The sequence below is a fragment of the Coregonus clupeaformis genome, unplaced genomic scaffold (genome assembly GCF_020615455.1).
Source record: "Coregonus clupeaformis isolate EN_2021a unplaced genomic scaffold, ASM2061545v1 scaf0468, whole genome shotgun sequence".
NCBI lineage: Eukaryota > Metazoa > Chordata > Actinopteri > Salmoniformes > Salmonidae > Coregonus > Coregonus clupeaformis.
In genome coordinates, this window is record NW_025533923.1 from 228,199 (window position 1) to 234,690 (window position 6,492).

Below are 6,492 nucleotides of genomic sequence, written 5' to 3' on the forward strand. Positions count from 1 at the left end.
ATCCAGACGGGAGATGACAAGTGCCTGGATTAGGACCTGTGCCGCTTCCTGTGTAAGGTAGGGTCGTACTCTGCGAATGTTGTCGAGCATGAACCTGCAGGATCGGGTCACCGCTTTGATGTTAGCGGAGAACGACAGGGAGTTGTCCAGGGTCACGCCAGGGTTCTTTGCACTCTGGGAGGAGGACACAATGGAGTTGTCAACCGTGATGGTGAGATCGTGGAGCGGGCAGTCCTTCCCCGGGAGGAAGAGCAGCTCCGTCTTGCCGAGGTTCAGCTTGAGGTGGTGATCCGACATCCACACTGATATGTCTGCCAGACATGCAGAGATGCGATTCGCCACCTGGTTATCAGAAGGGGGAAAGGAGAAAATTAATTGTGTGTCGTCTGCGTAGCAATGATAGGAGAGACCATGTGAGGATATGACAGGCGAGTGACTTGGTGTATAGAGAGAATAGGAGAGGGCCTAGAATTTATACATTTATATATTAGCAAACATTTCTACTAACCTGTTTTTGCTTTGTCATTATGGGGTATTGGGTCATTATGGGGTATTGGGTCATTATGGGGTATTGGGTCATTATGGGGTATTGGGTAATTATGGGGTATTGGGTCATTATGGGGTATTGGGTCATTATGGGGTATTGTGTCATTATGGGGTATTGAGTGTAGATTGATGAGGGGGGGAAACTATTTAATCCAGTTGAGAATAAGGCTGTAACGTAACAAAATATGGAAAAGGTCAAGGGTTCGGAATACTTTCTGAATGCACCACAACACTACATAAAGAGACACCACAACACCACATAAAGAGAGACACCACAACACTACATAAAGAGAGACACCACAACACTACATAAAGAGACACCACAACACCACATAAAGAGAGACACCACAACACTACATAAAGAGACACCACAACACCACATAAAGAGAGACACCACAACACTACATAAAGAGACACCACAACACCACATAAAGAGAGACACCACAACACTACATACAGAGAGACACCACAACACTACATAAAGAGACACCACAACACTATATACAGAGAGACACCACAACACCACATAAAGAGACACCACAACACCACATAAAGAGAGACACCACAACACTACATAAAGAGACACCACAACACCACATAAAGAGAGACACCACAACACTACATAAAGAGAGACGCCACAACACTACATAAAGAGAGACACCACAACACTACATAAAGAGAGACACCACAACACTACATAAAGAGAGACACCACAACACTACATAAAGAGACACCACAACACCACATAAAGAGAGACACCACAACACTACATACAGAGAGACACCACAACACTACATAAAAAGACACCACAACACTACATACAGAGAGACACCACAACACCACATAAAGAGACACCACAACACCACATAAAGAGAGACACCACAACACTACATAAAGAGACACCACAACACCACATAAAGAGAGACACCACAACACTACATAAAGAGAGACGCCACAACACTACATAAAGAGAGACACCACAACACTACATAAAGAGAGACACCACAACACTACATAAAGAGAGACGCCACAACACTACATAAAGAGAGACACCACAACACTACATAAAGAGAGACACCACAACACTACATAAAGAGAGACACCACAACACTACATAAAGAGAGACGCCACAACACTACATAAAGAGAGACGCCACAACACTACATAAAGAGAGACGCCACAACACTACATAAAGAGAGACACCACAACACTACATAAAGAGAGACGCCACAACACTACATAAAGAGAGACGCCACAACACTACATAAAGAGAGACACCACAAGACTACATAAAGAGAGACACCACAACACTACATAAAGAGAGACACCACAACACTACATAAGAGAGAGACACCACAACACTACATAAAGAGAGACGCCACAACACTACATAAAGAGAGACACCACAACACTACATAAAGAGAGACACCACAACACTACATAAAGAGAGACACCACAACACCACATAAAGAGAGACACCACAACACTACATACAGAGAGACACCACCACACGCCATAAAGAGACACCACAACACTACATACAGAGAGAGACACCACAACACCACATAAAGAGAGACACCACAACACCACATAAAGAGAGACACTACAACACTACATAAAGACACCACAACACTACATAAAGAGAGACACCACAACACTACATAAAGAGAGACACCACAACACTACATAAAGAGAGACACCACAACACTACATAAAGAGAGACGCCACAACACTACATAAAGAGACACCACAACACTACATAAAGAGTGACGCCACAACACTACATAAAGAGAGACGCCACAACACTACATAAAGAGACACCACAACACTACATAAAGAGAGACACCACAACACTACATAAAGAGAGACACCACAACACTACATACAGAGACACTACAACACTACATAAAGAGAGACACCACAACACTACATAAAGAGAGACACCACAACACTACATACAGAGAGACACCACAACACTACATAAAGAGAGACACCACAACACTACATAAAGAGAGACACCACAACACTACATAAAAGAGAGACGCCACAACACTACATAAAGAGAGACACCACAACACTACATAAAGAGAGACGCCACAACACTACATAAAGAGAGACGCCACAACACTACATAAAGAGAGACGCCACAACACTACATAAAGAGAGACGCCACAACAATACATAAAGAGAGACACCACAACACTACATAAAGAGAGATGCCACAACACTACATAAAGAGACACCACAACACTACATAAAGAGAGACACCACAACACTACATAAAGAGAGACAACACTACATAAAGAGAGACACCACAACACTACATAAAGAGAGACACCACAACACTACATACAGAGACACTACAACACTACATAAAGAGAGACACCACAACACTACATAAAGAGAGACGCCACAACACTACATAAAGAGAGACGCCACAACACTACATAAAGAGAGACGCCACAACACTACATAAAGAGAGACGCCACAACACTACATAAAGAGAGACGCCACAACACTACATAAAGAGAGACACCACAACACTACATAAAGAGAGACACCACAACACTACATAAAGAGAGACACCACAACACTACATAAAGAGAGACACCACAACACTACATAAAGAGAGACGCCACAACACTACATAAAGAGAGACACCACAACACTACATAAAGAGAGACACCACAACACTACATAAAGAGAGACACCACAACACCACATAAAGAGAGACACCACAACACTACATACAGAGAGACACCACAACACTACATAAAGAGACACCACAACACTACATACAGAGAGACACCACAACACCACATAAAGAGAGACACCACAACACCACATAAAGAGAGACACTACAACACTACATAAAGACACCACAACACTACATAAAGAGAGACACCACAACACTACATAAAGAGAGACACCACAACACTACATAAAGAGAGACACCACAACACTATATACAGAGAGACACCACAACACCACATAAAGAGACACCACAACACCACATAAAGAGAGACACCACAACACTACATAAAGAGACACCACAACACCACATAAAGAGAGACACCACAACACTACATAAAGAGAGACGCCACAACACTACATAAAGAGAGACACCACAACACTACATAAAGAGAGACACCACAACACTACATAAAGAGAGACACCACAACACTACATAAAGAGACACCACAACACCACATAAAGAGAGACACCACAACACTACATACAGAGAGACACCACAACACTACATAAAAAGACACCACAACACTACATACAGAGAGACACCACAACACCACATAAAGAGACACCACAACACCACATAAAGAGAGACACCACAACACTACATAAAGAGACACCACAACACCACATAAAGAGAGACACCACAACACTACATAAAGAGAGACGCCACAACACTACATAAAGAGAGACACCACAACACTACATAAAGAGAGACACCACAACACTACATAAAGAGAGACGCCACAACACTACATAAAGAGACACCACAACACTACATAAAGAGAGACACCACAACACTACATAAAGAGAGACACCACAACACTACATAAAGAGAGACACCACAACACTACATAAAGAGAGACGCCACAACACTACATAAAGAGAGACGCCACAACACTACATAAAGAGAGACGCCACAACACTACATAAAGAGAGACACCACAACACTACATAAAGAGAGACGCCACAACACTACATAAAGAGAGACGCCACAACACTACATAAAGAGAGACACCACAAGACTACATAAAGAGAGACACCACAACACTACATAAAGAGAGACACCACAACACTACATAAAGAGAGACGCCACAACACTACATAAAGAGAGACGCCACAACACTACATAAAGAGAGACACCACAACACTACATAAAGAGAGACACCACAACACTACATAAAGAGAGACACCACAACACCACATAAAGAGAGACACCACAACACTACATACAGAGAGACACCACAACACTACATAAAGAGACACCACAACACTACATACAGAGAGACACCACAACACCACATAAAGAGAGACACCACAACACCACATAAAGAGAGACACTACAACACTACATAAAGACACCACAACACTACATAAAGAGAGACACCACAACACTACATAAAGAGAGACACCACAACACTACATAAAGAGAGACACCACAACACTACATAAAGAGAGACGCCACAACACTACATAAAGAGACACCACAACACTACATAAAGAGTGACGCCACAACACTACATAAAGAGAGACGCCACAACACTACATAAAGAGACACCACAACACTACATAAAGAGAGACACCACAACACTACATAAAGAGAGACACCACAACACTACATACAGAGACACTACAACACTACATAAAGAGAGACACCACAACACTACATAAAGAGAGACACCACAACACTACATACAGAGAGACACCACAACACTACATAAAGAGAGACACCACAACACTACATAAAGAGAGACACCACAACACTACATAAAGAGAGACGCCACAACACTACATAAAGAGAGACACCACAACACTACATAAAGAGAGACGCCACAACACTACATAAAGAGAGACGCCACAACACTACATAAAGAGAGACGCCACAACACTACATAAAGAGAGACGCCACAACAATACATAAAGAGAGACACCACAACACTACATAAAGAGAGATGCCACAACACTACATAAAGAGACACCACAACACTACATAAAGAGAGACACCACAACACTACATAAAGAGAGACAACACTACATAAAGAGAGACACCACAACACTACATAAAGAGAGACACCACAACACTACATACAGAGACACTACAACACTACATAAAGAGAGACACCACAACACTACATAAAGAGAGACACCACAACACTACATAAAGAGAGATGCCACAACACTACATAAAGAGAGACGCCACAACACTACATAAAGAGAGACGCCACAACACTACATAAAGAGAGACGCCACAACACTACATAAAGAGAGACACCACAACACTACATAAAGAGAGACACCACAACACTACATAAAGAGAGACACCACAACACTACATAAAGAGAGACACCACAACACTACATAAAGAGAGACGCCACAACACTACATAAAGAGAGACACCACAACACTACATAAAGAGAGACACCACAACACTACATAAAGAGAGACACCACAACACCACATAAAGAGAGACACCACAACACTACATACAGAGAGACACCACAACACTACATAAAGAGACACCACAACACTACATACAGAGAGACACCACAACACCACATAAAGAGAGACACCACAACACCACATAAAGAGAGACACTACAACACTACATAAAGACACCACAACACTACATAAAGAGAGACACCACAACACTACATAAAGAGAGACACCACAACACTACATAAAGAGAGACACCACAACACTACATAAAGAGAGACGCCACAACACTACATAAAGAGACACCACAACACTACATAAAGAGTGACGCCACAACACTACATAAAGAGAGACGCCACAACACTACATAAAGAGAGACACCACAACACTACATAAAGAGAGACACCACAACACTACATAAAGAGAGACACCACAACACTACATAAAGAGAGACGCCACAACACTACATAATGAGAGACACCACAACACTACATAGAGAGACACCACAACACTACATAAAGAGAGACACCACAACACTACATAAAGAGAGACGCCACAACACTACATAAAGAGAGACACCACAACACTACATAAAGAGAGACACCACAACACTACATAAAGAGAGACACCACAACACTACATAAAGAGAGACACCACAACACTACCTAAAGAGACGCCACAGCACTACATAAAGAGAGACGCCACAACACTACATAAAGAGAGACGCCACAACACTACATAAAGAGAGACACCACAGCACTACAT

The 6,492-nt window shown here is 42.2% G+C and overlaps 1 protein-coding gene across 1 annotated transcript in view; it reads right to left on the reverse strand.

Moving 5' to 3' along the window:
- Positions 1-317: 317 nt before the first annotated feature.
- tfam (transcription factor A, mitochondrial) overlaps positions 318-6,492 on the reverse strand; it is a 46,789-nt gene continuing 40,614 nt past the window's right edge. The window contains exon 9 of the transcript XR_006658708.1: positions 318-342. The gene's annotated coding sequence lies outside the window, so the exon portion shown is untranslated. The remainder of the gene's footprint in view (positions 343-6,492) is intronic.